Raw genomic sequence first — 15,289 nt, 5'->3', positions numbered from 1 at the left:
ACAGCAGAGGTCGAACCCTGAACAGTTGGGGCAAGTATGGACACAACATTCAAGCTTGATACAGCTCTGAATTTGGATTGTGATTAAATATTTGACACAGCATAGGTTTCTGACACAGAATGAATGTGGTCCAAGAACTTAAAAATTTTTAATTTACCTATTATGGTCCAATATCCAAAATCTAAATACATGGTTAGATTCAGCATATCAAAGAATCCAAAGAACTCAATTTTTGATGAAATCAAACAAAGTTTAATTTTGGACCCTTTTGACCTCAATATGAACCAATTTGATAGCAGGGCCGCCCACAAATAAAAAATCTAAATACATGGTTAGATTCAGCATATCAAAGAACCCCATATATTCGATTTTTGTTGAAATCAAACAAAGTTTCATTTTGGACCCCAATTTGGACCAACTTGAAAACTGGGCCCAAAAACAAAAATCTAAATACATGTTTAGATTCAGCATATCAAAGAACCCTATATATTCAATTTTTGTTAAAATCAAACTAAGTTTAATTTTGGACCCTTTGGACCTTAATGTAGACCAATTTGAAAACTGGACCCAAAATTAAAAATCTAAATACACGGTCAGATTCGGCATAAAAAATAAATAAATGTGGTCAAATATTTTACAAATCTAATGTGCCATACTGTGCAATTAAAGATTACTTCTTGAAATTTGAAAAAAAAATAATATTTGAAGAATAATTCTTTTTAATTTCTGAAATCTGAAATGAGTAAAAATTGACCCCCCACAATTTCTTTTTACCCTCCCCCCTCTTTTTCCCCAAAAAAATTCTTTCCCTCAAGATATGGTCATAATCTCAATTCAAATTTCCCATGGAGTTTGCAACCATAATTACCCAATTAAATTTACCATAGTGCTAACTTAATCTATTTTATAATAGAATTTAAAATATGGTGTCAAATCTTTCATATGGATTTTTTTGTAAAAAAAAAAAAAGATGCATCATTTGCAGATATTTTTACTGGTCTTTCTTTATAAATATGCATTTCTTTAAACATAATTTAAAAGCAGTGTAAGGGAAGTAATCAAAACGTTGTTTTTGGATTACCTCCCTTACACTGTTTTAAATTGTCTTAATTGTTCATTAACTATTACTTTATACATAATTTAAAAGCAGTGTAAGGGAGGTAATTCAAATGATGTATTTGATTTATCTCCCTGACACTGCTTTAAATTATGTTTTGTACTAAAGTATTTGTCAATTAACCAGGACAACCTTGTTTTTCCCCCTTTTTTGCCCCCTAATTCCTAAACAGTTTAAGTCATAACCCCCCAAAGCAAATCCTAACCATCCCTTTGTGGTATGGAAACTTGTGGTATAATTTCAGAGAGATCCATACACCGTTCCACAAGTGGAAACTAGAAAATGCTTATTTTTGGCCCCTTTTTGGCCCCTAATTCCTTAACTGTTGGTACAATAACCCCCAAAATCAATCCCAACCTTCCTTTTGTGGTATTTTACCTATTTCATAGAGATCCATTCACTTAAACTGAAGTTATAGTGCGAAAACCAATGCGTCTTCGGAAGACGACGACAACGACGCTAACGTCATACCAAAATTTTTGCAGTCGTATAAAAAACGAACTAATGTGTGGTATGGTTTTTGCTCATTGTTGTAGGCTGTACGGTGACCTATATTTGTTATCTTCTGGTCAACTGGTCTCTGGTGGAGCGTTGTCTTATTTTTATAATAAAGGATATTTGTCATCCAAAAAATATTTGTTGATTATTGTATTTTTCACTTGTTAATATTTTTTTTTACTTACTTCTGGTTGGTGTTGCTTTACAATTTTTAGACATATATATACATTTAAGATTAACCTTAAGAGGAACATTATGTACATGGAGTAAGCTATAAGATAGGGACAAAATATAACAAATAATATATACTGTTGCTATTTGTAAGAAGTCTTTTTATCAGCTGATCTCTACTACCACCAGTCTTCTGACCTCGTTCTAGCAATTCCTGGTCTAATTCATCATCAGTGGCTTGCCAAGGGTTGAAACAAGGCTTATTGTCTATTAATCTCTATAGAAAAATGCAAAACAATATGTTTGAAAGTAAATTCTAAAATATGTAACAATGTAATGAAGTTCTGGGTGAAAGTAAGAATAGTAGTTACATAATTTTAATGTATGTGATGTGAAACAGTTGCAAATACATAGGACAAAGGAAGAATATAGTACAATGAAATATTTCTACTGCAACATTAAGCAAACATAAAATTTATATAAGTTTTAGATGTAATCATTTGTAAAAAGTGTGAAATATGTTCTGTATATATAATATAATATGCTACCTTGAATGTCTTAATAACTTCTGCCATTTTTTCTTTTGACTCATCCATTCCAAGCTTGTCAAAAAAATTAATAATTGATCCGAGTTTTATTTTTTTTAGCGAGAACTTTTTCATAAAACTGTCAGCTTTCTTCAGTAAAACACTGAATGCGTCTACAAAAAAGAAGTATGACAATAGAAAACAAATTGAGCCCCACTCTTATTAACAAATATTTTAAAATGTCAGCACACTGAAGACTCAACGTATTTCATGTAATTTGTTGACACCAGAGGAGGGGAATATGTAGATTAGAAATTCCATATCTGCCATTAATCTGTGTATGACTTTATCGAAATATCTATGTGCATATTCAACAAAGGACACTCTCCAACATTGTAAACGAGAACAGAATTCATAACAAAAATCTCTGTGTTGTTGATCTTGTATTGCTGATCATTACATCTATTTAGTTTCTCTCTATCTTCTTTAGTTTTTGCTCAAAACACAAAAAAGGTTTAAAAAAAATCCTCATTTAAGGGCAATTACTCCTATAAAGAGTGACGGTCTACTAACTATATCGGCAAAGGAGTAGGTCCGGTAAGGGCCGATTTTGGCCTCAAATTTCAAGTTCATCTTACGAAAGATTTTAGACACTTTTTAAACACTTAAGTGTCTATTTCAATTGATTCGATTAGTTTATGTGAAAGATTTTAACTGATTTAGTCATTAAAAAACGCGCCGATTCAAGCTTAAATATGAAAAATCTATCAAATATGCCAAAAAACGTCACTTTTCAGATGGTTTTTGTCAAAAATGAAAGTGGCCGCATCCGTGTTCATCCTCAACCTTTATATATATTATGTATTATCATCAAATGCAACTTACATTTCAATATTATGAATGAACACGAATGCGGCCACTTTCATTTAAGACGAAAACCGTCTAAAATTTAACTACAATGCTAAAATTTTGAAGATTTCAGTAATTTAGCATGACTTAATGATGTTAGTACCCGATATATGTGCATTGTATTGTAAAAAACAGCCCATATTTATGTAGCAGAAGCATTCTTCTTTACAATAAATAGCTTAAAGATTACATTTTCACAATTTTGTAAAACTGCTATATTTTGGGGCCAAAAAGGGGTCTTACTGAACCTACTCATTTGACTTGTTAGAAGATCTTGCCTTGCTGATCATTTTTGTGATTTAAAGTGTCTATTTATTTATTATAATATTTACCGTATTAGGCAAAATGCAAAAAAAATTGTAAAAATCGTCATTTAAGGACAATTACTCCAATAAAAAGTCATTTGATGTTTTCCTCCATATTGTCTTAATTGTAGTTATTGTTTTGCTGATCATTTTTGCTTAGTTAAGTTTGTATCTATCTATTACAATTTTATAGATGTAAGGCAAAAACGCAAAAAACTGGTAAAATCATCATCAAAGGGCAATAACTTTAATAAGAAGTCGACTGCTGATTTCAACCATGCAGACTTATTTGTAGAACTTGTCTTGCTGATCATAAGGATCTCTATCTATTATAGTTATCAAGATAATAGGCAAAGATGAGAAAAAATGGTAAAATTTGTCATTTTAGGGCAATAACTCCTATAAGAAGTCGTCTGACAGTTTTGACATATAAAACAATTGGTAGAGCTCAACATTCTGAACATTTATGCTTTGTCAGACTTTCTCTATTTAAAACAGTTTTCAAAACAATAGACAAAACTTGCATTTTACCCCTAAGTTCTATTTTTAGCCATGTCGGCCATCTTTGTTGGCAGGCGAGGTCATCTGACACATTTTTTTAACTAGATACCCCAATGATGATTGTGGCCAAGTTTGATTAAATTTAGCCCAATAGTTTCAGAAGAGAAGATTTTTGTAAAAGTTAACGACCACAACGACGGATGTCAAGTGATGAGAAAAACTAGTTTCGGGCCAGGTGAGCTAAAAATACTAGTACCATAGGTAAATTCTTAAAAATATTTATGAGGTAAAAATCAAAATTCACAAATAATACCAAGTGAAATTTTGAATTGATGTTTTTAAGTAATTTTCAATGATAGGGTACAATATGAATACCAAAAATGATTTGAAAAAAATAGCATATATGTCTGGTGGGGGTAGGGGGTGGGGGTGGGGGTTGAAACAACTTATTATCATAAATAAACATGTCCACATGGCTTTATTATTTTGAAAAAGGTACTAAAACCTATTTCAAGTTGTTTTGCAATATGTTTTATAATGGTACTCTAAGTAATTTTTATACTAATGCTGAATTCAGTGGTTACAATGATACTGTCTGAAATTTAGTGAATTAATGTGAAACAATAAGTTTTTATAGCATTTCACATGATATTTGATTTAATTATTTACCTTTAATGTTGAAACTACCAGACCCAGAACCTGCACTTGATACACCATTGCCACCAGACCAATCAAATTCTTTTGACCAGTCATCTCCATTAGATTTAGGAAATTTTTCTGATAGTTTTCCATAATAACTTTTACCATCATCTGTATAGAAAAAAAAATACTTGCATGTTTATTATTAGGTTTTACTACAATAGTTTTTGAAGGCCTCTAGGAAGTTTAACATCTTATTGCTAAATGAGTTACCTTTGTTAAATAAAGAATTATTATTATTATTATTGTAAATTGAAGTACTATAAATATATAATCCAAGTCATTTAATAAAACAATGACAATGAACAAAATCTGAATGAATTCAGATGAGAAATATTGTTACCCAATTGAACAACCTAAAGGACCATTAATGAAGCATATGGTAAGCTAAAAAAAAAGTTCATACACAAAACAAGTCTTTCCTCCATTGTGTTAAAAAGTCCTCATAATTGTTTGCAACATAGAGAGACTTTAAGATTCTAAACAAATATTGCCTTTGATATTCCAATTAGATACTACAGTATACTCCCACAAAGTTATTTTGCAATGAATTTAAGGATGTTCGCTTCTCTGTTTCAAAATATACTTTTAACATTGGCCGCTTTTTTGTTTCAAAAACGATGAAAAAATAACAAGGATTTTATAAGATTTTCAAAGATGACATTTTAAACTGTATGTAATCAAATAATGGAAAAAAAAGTAGGGGTTAGCGGGCAAAACATTTTAATGGCAATACATGGATAAAACAAGAAGATTCCAAATATCTGGCAAAAATTAAACTAGAGGCTCTCAAGAGCCTGTGTCGCTCACCTGACTCTACTTTGGTTTTAGAAATCATGTAAAGATAGATAAAAATCATAACAGATACCCAAATAATGATTGAGGCCAAATTTTGATTAATATTGGTCCTGTTATTTAATAAAATATCCTGGTGGCCATCTTGAACAGTAAATCGGCAACAAAGAAGCAACACTTGGTCAGCACTTCATAAGGAATATTCATGCCATGTTTGGTTTCATTCCATTCAGTGGTACTCTAAAAGAAGACATTTGTATGTATTTCCCATAGGGTCCTATGTTAAACTAAGCCCCCCCCCCCCCCCTAGCGGCCATCTTGGATGATGGATCGACTGCAAAGTAACAACACTTGGTCAGCAACTCATAAGGAACATTCATGCCATGTTTGGTTCAATTCCATTCACTGGTTCTCTAAAAGAAGACAATTGTATGTATTTCCCATAGGGTCCTGTGTTAAACTAAGTCCCCCGCTGTCAGCCATCTTGGATGATGGATCGGCTACAAAGTAACAACACTTGGTCAGCATCACATAAGGAAGATTCATGCCATGTTTGGTTTCATTCCATTCAGTGGTTCTCTAAAAGATGACATTTGTATGTATTTCCCATAGGTCCTTTGTTAAACTAAGTCCCCTGCTGTCGGCCATCTTGGATGATGGACCGACTGCAAAGTAACAACACTTGGTCAGTACCTCATAAGGAACATTCATGCCATGTTTGGTTTCATTCCATTCAGTGGTTCGCTAAAAGAAGACATTTGTATGTATTTCCCATAGGTCCTTTGTTAAACTAAGTCCCCTGCTGTCGGCCATCTTGGATGATGGACCGACTGCAAAGTAACAACACTTGGTCAGCACCTCATAAGGAACATTCATGCCATGTTTGGTTTCATTCCATTCAGTTGTTCTCTAAAAGAAGACATTTGTATGTATTTCCCATAGGCTCCTATGTTAAACTAAGTCCCCCGCTGGCGGCCATCTTGGATGATGGATCGGCTACAAAGTAACAACACTTGGTCAGAACCTCATAAGGGACATTCATGCCATGTTTGGTTTCATTCCATTCAGTGGTTCTCTAAAAGAAGACATTTGTATGTATTTCCCATAGGGTCCTATGTTAAACTAAGTCCCCTGCTGGCGGCCATCTTGGATGATGGACCGACTGCAAAGTAACAACACTTGGTCAGCATCTCATAAGGAACATTCATGCCATGTTTGGTTCCATTCCATTCAGTGGTTCTCTAAAAGAAGACATTTTTACGTATTTCCCATAGGGTCCTATGTTAAACTAAGTCCTCCGCTGGCGGCCATCTTGGATGATGGGTCGGCTACAAAGTAACAACACTTGGTCAGCACCTCATTAGGAACATTCATGCCATGTTTGGTTTCATTTCATTCAGTGGTTCTCTGAAAGAAGACATTTGTATGTATTTCCCATAGGGTCCTATGTTAAACTAAGTTCCCCGATGGCGGCCATCTTGGATGATGGATCGGCTACAAAGTAACAACACATGGTCAGCACCTCATAAGGAACATTCATGCCATGTTTGGTTTCATTCCATTCAGTGGTTCTCTAAAAGAAGTCATTGGTATGCATTTCCCATAGGGTCCTATGTTAAACTAAGTCCCCTGCTGGCGGCCATCTTGGATGATGGATCAGCTACAAAGTAACAACACTTGGTCAGCACCTCATAAGGAACATTCATGCCATGTTTGGTTTCATTCCATTCAGTGGTTCCCTAAAAGAAGTCATTTGTATGCATTTCCCATAGGGTCCTATGTTAAACTAAGTCCCCCGCTGGCGGCCATCTTGGATGATGGATCAGCTACAAAGTAACAACACTTGGTCAGCACCTCATAAGGAACATTCATGCCATGTTTGGTTTCATTCCATTCAGTGGTTCTCTAGAAGAAGTTCAAAATGTAAAAAGTTAACGCCGACGACGGACGACGACGGACGACGGACGACGGACGCCAAGTGATGAGAAAAGCTCACTTGGCCCTTCGGGCCAGGTGAGCTAAAAACAAGAGGAGCGAACATCCTTAAATGAATCAAATAGTAGTATTTAGTAGTTTGCCCTTCTCAATCAGGAACCCCCATATTCCTGAAAATAAGTATGGTGACTGAATGCATATCAAACTCTGTTTCAGGAAAATTTCAGAATAATCTGTAGTATATTAATATCAGATTATCACCTTAAAGACTCAATATGAGGAAGATATTACCTTTAATTGTTTTAACATCTGTACCAGGAGGATCACCACTTAGCTTTGGCATACTTTCTTTCACAGCATTTTTGTTGAACAATTTTGGAGTCTTGTCTTTCAGTAATTTTCCAATTGCACCAACGACTGAACCAGCTCTAATAGTAAATCCCTAAAAATAAGATGGCAATTATCAGATATCACTATGTAGCTATTTCTGAATAAAAAGGTCTCCATGAACACACGATACACCCATCTCAAGCAATCCTTATTAAAAGTATTTTATAAATATTTCATTAATCTCCCTTCTCCAAAAAATTTGAATAAAAAGTATAAACGTTCAGAAAATCAACCTTGGTCTCTGCTGGAAAGTTGTCTCATTGGTAATCTTAACCACATCTTTATATTTTTATATTGATATATTGTAGAAGTTAATTTAATCCCTAAAATCCTGGAATGATTAATCCAAAGTTTATCAAAACTAAAATGATGCTTCAATAATTTCTCATCTTCCAACAATGTGTACTAAAATTATGAAAATATTTCAAATAAATTGACTTATAGTAGGATATAAAAATTGATGACCCACAAATTGATAATTTGAATAAAAAGTATAAACGTTCAGAAAATCAACCTTGGTCTCTGCTGGAAAGTTGTCTCATTGGTAATCTTAACCACATCTTTATATTTTTATATTGATATATTGTAGAAGTTAATTTAATCCCTAAAATCCTGGAATGATTAATCCAAAGTTTATCAAAACTAAAATGATGCTTCAATAATTTCTCATCTTCCAACAATGTGTACTAAAATTATGAAAATATTTCAAATAAATTGACTTATAGTAGGATATAAAAATTGATGACCCACAAATTGATAGGCAAAGGAAACATTTAAACTGCAATCTTGCATTTTTACTTTATCATTTTGACGTTAAGAATAAATATTATAAACATAACCAGCTTACCATATAAACAAATCTATAATCATCACATTTCTGAATCCAAGGCTGAAGTTCCACTCCTCTCTTTGTCATGAATCCTGTGGGATCTACTGATCCTCCATCCTTGATAAAAAGCACTTTTATATGATTTTCACATATTGATTGAGTTGCAACCCCAATAGGTTCTCCAGCTGCAACCTGTATTTTTGAAGAAAAAAACACTTCAAAGCAATCCACTATGTACACACTTTTTTTTCATCTTCCTATAATTTCTGTCAAATTTGCAATTTTAATTTGATTCTTGTCGAACTATTGAAATTTTAGCAATGATAGTGATTTGTTTTAAAGAGTTGGACATTCTGTTTAGATATTTATCTTACAGCTCATCCTCAGTCTGAAATCACACTAGTTATATGATCCAAAAAAAATACTTACTCTTTGTTCAATATATAGTTCGTCATCGGGGTGTAAAATGTTACTATTTGGTTTTATATTCCTTATAATAATATCTATATCTCTGACAAATCCACCAGTAGCTTTAATTATCACTTCATTCTCATTATCAGATAGTCTTGCAAATCCTGAAAATGGGGCAATGACCTGAAAAAGTAAAAAATATTTCAATTCTAGTAACTTTTTAAAATAATAAATAAATAACTGTTGACTTGATTTAAGTTAATGAAAGGCTACTTGTGAGATGAAGTAAAACTGTTAACCTGTAAAATTAATTTTCCCTAATGCACAAGAATTAAAGCTTTTTAATCATACATATTTGGAATATTTCACAGCCAAATATATCCTTTAAAATACAATTAACATTTTTCAGAAATTTTTAAAGAATTTACAGAACTTCTCATTTTGAACCTCATTTTTCTTGAAAACAAGCAGTCCCTATGCTTAAATATCCTCTTGATCTACAACTAAACTCCCCTAATTGTTATTTATATCAGTGTGGGTATAAAACACATCTATAATAGTGTAACTTTATAGGAATACTAACTTCTGCTCCAGGTTCAACTTCCAAGTCTACTCCTCCTTCATTACCAGCAGGATAGAAACCATCATAGTCACATCCAGATCCCTTTAAGCGTGTGATATTAGCAAAACTTGGGTGTGCGCCAGGACCAAAGATAGAAGCAATCGTAGACATTGCTTTCTCATATCTTCAATTATAAAACTATTCTTTTCAAAGCATAAAATGTTTTAATGGATAAGTAATCTAAGGTTTTTACTTTGGTCTTCTCTGAGACTATTTTAATGTACCCTTTTGTCATATTTTTCAACCCAAGAAAAAAATTGGAAAATACAAGAAAACAATGAATCTGTTAAAACTATAACAAAAAAATTCTGGGTTTTTTTTTTTCAGTGAGTTATACAAAAATCATTTTTAGTGTTAAATAAGATTTTACAAATAAATGTAAAGATTTATTGAAAGTAGAAGTTATAGTAATTACCCTTCTTTCAAGATGGCGTATGCTTCTTTGATAGATTTCACTAAGGAGAAAAACTCCTTGTACTTTGTTAAGAAGGAATCAGCGAAACCAGTAAGTCCTTGCAAGGATGATACCAACTCATCTACAGTTGCCTTAATTTCATCCACAACATTCTGCCTCACTTCACGCTTAGAAATATAAATAAATATTAATAGTGTATACAGCAATATAAATTCTTAGTTGGGAAAAACATAGGCAAGAAAGATGATACCAGATCTAATAAAGAGCTGCGCCATAAACCCATGATAAGCCCGTCACCTTTTTAGTTTATCTTTATGCATTAAATGATATTATATGATCATCAAGAAATACTGTGATTTATGATGATTTTTCAACGAAGTAAAGTCCCATAACTCCACAATGTCATACCAGTAATTTATTAAATACAAAAGGGAGAATAGATATAAACAAGTCACTACTAAAGTTTCATAAAAATTGCACAGTCCATGTTTTACACAACATAGGAGATTCTTATTGCAATTAGATACTTTAGATTCTAAGAAAGTTTCATTGTAATCAATTCAACAGGGCCTGAAAATGGCTGACAAACTGAGATGTACAGACAGTGATGTAACTTAGAAAATATCGTTGTTTATTGTAAGTAGCTATATATATATATAGTTCCTATCAATATAACTTAAGCAGAAAAACTTAATTAACATTGAAAATTGCTAATTAATTCAAAGTCACTGGACTATGTCCTTAGGGGCAGGGCCTTAAAATAGTTGTCAAACTAATAGTAGTGCAACTTCATACAAAATATCATTGATCTATCAGAAGTAGTTCCTATCAAACTAACTTAAGCAGAAAACTTAAGAATTGTTGACACCGGACCCGTTGTCGTCGCCAGAAAAGCAATCCCTATATCTTGCTTTCGCGACTTTTGTCACAGGCGAGACAAAAATGGTAGGACTAACAAACAGAAGAATCAAGGACAAAAATAGAGATACAGTACTTACTGTACATAATTAATAATTATTATCTTTGCAAAAGTAAGCTGAACTCTGATGTAAAACTTAACCCTAGTCAATGAGGTATGAAATATAGGTTAATGACCTATGTTGATAGAAAAAAAATGTCATAAGCCTTACAGAGTTATATAATGTTGGTCACTTTTACCTCAAAAACTTATCTTGTTTTAAATATGGGTCATACATATCATGGTCATTGAAATAGTGCAATATCTGTATGTCAATGTTATTTAAAAAAAGAATATGGATGTACACATTTAGACAAGCATGGACATCAAGTTTATTACATTAGTCCCTTCAATGACTTGGGTCAACAAACAATTTATCAAACTAATTTTTTTCACATTTTTAAATATCTAAATTAAAGTTTTCAGATTTTGGGTTCAGTTCATGATTTCAACTCAGAAAAAGTTTTAATTTAATGGTGATGATTTTTTTTAATGGTTTCATATTTCATAGATTTTATGAGAATTGTCATATTTGATATTATTTAATATCACAATTATGGAAGTTTATGATATATTTGTTGTAGGGTTGGCATTTGCATTCTCTTACCACAGACATCTTCCCTTTTGTAAATTGGCTGACAGAGTCTTCCTCAACATTTTCATTAACCCAAGCTTTACTTTTATCTGTAACTGAAGTCATCACCGTTTCTGACAGATCCACTATATCATCTATTTCAGTCAAGTCAAGCCAGTATAACTTGGAATCTGAAATAAAATTGTTTCTTCATCTAATAGAAAAAATGTGTTGGCATTTATACAATGTACAAATGTATCTGTCCAAGAAATAAAATCATCTCTAGAAAGTAATGCTAAAAAAGTACTGTTTTGAAAATCATTTCGTACTTTCAACAAAAAAAATTGCAACATTACTTTAAAGCATAAATCAATTCAGAAAAGAGTTTTATTTTCCCCCTATAATTTCAGTAAGAAAGATTTGAATAAAAACATATCAAACAAGTGAATCTGTGAGCTACTGCTCACTAATGATACCCCTGCCCGCTAAAAGTATAAGGTAAACAGGAAGTTGTTGAGTGATGAATCTGAAAACGCATCACACGGTATAGCTGACTCATATAAACCCTGAAACCAAATTTCAGAAATCCTTGTAATGCAGTTCCTGCGAAAAATGCGACTAAAAATATTCATGGGACGGACAGACGGACTGATGGACTGATGGACTGATGGACTGACAGACTGACAGACTGACGGATGGACGGACAGACAGACAGAGGTAAAACAGTATACCCCCACTTTTTTAAAGAGGGGGTATAAATATGATAGCATTGGGTCCTTTTAATGGAAATGTCCAAAAATGCCTTTGGTACTAACCTTTCAGACTAGAAAGAGCTTCCTGTATCTTATCTTTGGTCTCAATTAAGTTCATCACTGACATATAAATCCTGAAATGTTCAATTATACAGAATTTATAATAAAAATTATTTCAATTTAAAGGCAAACTCTGCAAAAAAATGAAAAATTGATATTTTGTTCTTTAAGCATAAAAAACCACATGTTCATAAATAAAAAACTTTTATTCTCTATGTAAAGAGATCAAAATCGATTTTTTGAAATTCACTATCAGTTCTCGACATATCGCCATCTTGTCGGCATGTTCGATCTAAAAAGTCATGTGATATCTATAAACCACAAAGAACAAAAAGAATCGGGGATTTACCGACTGTACGTTAAAAACTCCCATCATCGATTGGGGATTACCGTAGACGGTTATTTAGTGTCAAAATGTCTTGTCAAGCGTACGGTTGTTCTGTCAGACAAGGTTATGACAAAAGTCTACATAGTTTTCCAAATCCCACAAAAAAAGAAAGAATTGTATCAGACATGGTTGTACAACCTTAAACTAACAGCAAATAGTTGCATCTATAGCAAGCACAAGTTGGCGTGTGAAGACCATTTTGAACAATATTGTTTCAAGGGAGATTCGTTGGTAATTATCCTTTTTTAATAACAAAATAACCTAGCAGTTCTGATAGCTATAGTTATCAAATCCTTATATGATAAGATCTCGTTGAATAAAAAAAATATAGATTTGAAGAGGAAGAAGAGTTTCAATTATAAGAAAGACAAATGCAGTGTTCTTGTAACAATCACTGATTTACAGAAGATTCATTAGTATGCATCTTTTATATAAAGTGCATTGATTTGTATAAAAAATAGTTCCGTATTTAGACAAGATAATTTTTCAATTAAAAAAGTTATACGATATAAAATAACATTTTTTTTAATTATGATATTTAACAGCTATTGACAAGGAGCATTGTTAGGAAGAGATTTTAGCTGGGACATAATATGTTGATATAGTATAATATTCCCAGGTAATAGATATGTAAATATCGAAATAAATGACATCTCATTTTTTTTTATTAAAAGTGTTTTTTTTTTTAACTAATCTTTAAATTAAATCAAATTGATACGGGATCAATTCGGAACGGTCACTTATAAAGACAGTTAGCTTTACAGTTAAATGTGTGACTCTATCTGGTATGTTCGGTGAAAAATTTATAGGTTTTTTTTCTTTTTAAATTTTATTTACGTTATATTATTATATGTATATTAGATACACGCCCCTGGGTATTCCAGTAACATCCTGTCAACTAGAAATTCGTATTACACAATTATATAATACAGGTTCATGCATGGCCTCTTTATTGAGGTACCCGGTATGCACAGGTAACATTTATTGAACCATATATTTGTGTCTAACGTTGTTTATCTTGTGTGTGTTTGAAATTATAATTCCACCTTTTAATGAATGATGTTCTGATAATAATATTATCCACTATTTTTGCTGATAATAAGTTTAAAAAAATTATAAACATGACCTTTGAACATTTTTGTGAAATGAATATTGTTTTGTCATGATTCTGGACCATATTTTTGAAGAAAAAAATTCTTCACGCTAAGACAAGCTTTTATCGATTGGCAAACATGCAGATATATAAAGTAATGCAGCACTTATAGTCACTATCAATATTAATTCATTGAAGATAAGAGAGCCCCTTCTATGCCTAATATCCCTATCTTTATATGGATTAGGACGACAGGGGAAAAAGGAGCGGAGATAGAGTGGCATAGTGAAAAAAAATAACCGAATAGAGAATAATATTGAGAGAATGATCGACGAAAAGTGAAATAGTTATTGTAAAGGAGCGGAGATAAAGAGAGGCATAGTGAAAAAAAAAATGTTTGCATGACAAAGTTATTGCTCGCTTTGATATTTTTAGTTCTACAAAATCACACATTGTGTTCCTAATTGGTATTCACGTGCACTAACTTGATGCTGGAAACAGTATATTAATATATATGTTCCTGCTTGATGTGTTAAGTTTCTGCATAGCATGGTTAAAAATAATTAGTATCCCATTTGTTATATCGTAGTGTCACGGTGTTACTTTGTTAAATTTATTTAGTTTGTTAATGATTGTGTAAATAAGAATAAATCTGTATAAAAACTTCATATCATTTTAGTGATTGCCTATAGGCGTTTGATTATTGTTACATTTAAGATATATATATATATTTAGAACCTTTCATACACCTTAAAGTAAAAGATGTGTGTCTGAGTTAAACGACACAAGAACCCTGTAATACTAGTACGAGAGTATAGCATGTAAAAATTCCTACTCAATATGGTTGTATTGGAAATCTTTTCATACAGATTGACAACTCATGGTCCGACATGCATGTAATATTTGCCACATGACGCTCATAGTTCTTTCTACCATCATCATCTTATTCATTAAATATTGCTGTAAACATCGATGGTTCACACCCAAACAAAATGGGAGTAATATACCTCAGATCTTCTCCGTGGTATACATGTACACTTGTGAAATATATAGACGAAATTCGGTATTGAAGTGAATCTACATCTCACAAACACAATTTTTGAATTACGATTTTGAGTGAACACCCACCAAACCAATACAAACGTATGGCAAGATATAACCATGCAGGCATTTAGTTTTCGTCAGACACAAGATAAATAATCACTCCCATAAACGAATATATGCATGCAGTTTCAAATATCAAGAACAAGCGGTCGATGTCTATAGATCATTGTTAAGTCCGTTTACTAACTGTTCAGAGTCAGACATGTCAATAGTTCATTCTTGGAACCTTCATATAC

The 15,289-nt window shown here is 32.3% G+C and overlaps 1 long non-coding RNA gene across 1 annotated transcript in view; it reads right to left on the bottom strand.

Annotated features, from left to right (window-relative positions):
* LOC127720039 (uncharacterized) overlaps positions 1–7,542 on the bottom strand; it is a 29,136-nt gene extending 21,594 nt beyond the window's left edge. Inside the window, exon 1 of the long non-coding RNA XR_007990593.1 lies at positions 7,377–7,542. This is a non-coding gene — a long non-coding RNA (uncharacterized LOC127720039). The remainder of the gene's footprint in view (positions 1–7,376) is intronic.
* Positions 7,543–15,289: the final 7,747 nt, after the last annotated feature.

The sequence above is a fragment of the Mytilus californianus genome, unplaced genomic scaffold (assembly GCF_021869535.1).
Source record: "Mytilus californianus isolate M0D057914Y unplaced genomic scaffold, xbMytCali1.0.p SCAF_11, whole genome shotgun sequence".
Classification (NCBI taxonomy): domain Eukaryota; kingdom Metazoa; phylum Mollusca; class Bivalvia; order Mytilida; family Mytilidae; genus Mytilus; species Mytilus californianus.
This window is presented reverse-complemented; position numbering and strand designations above follow the sequence as displayed.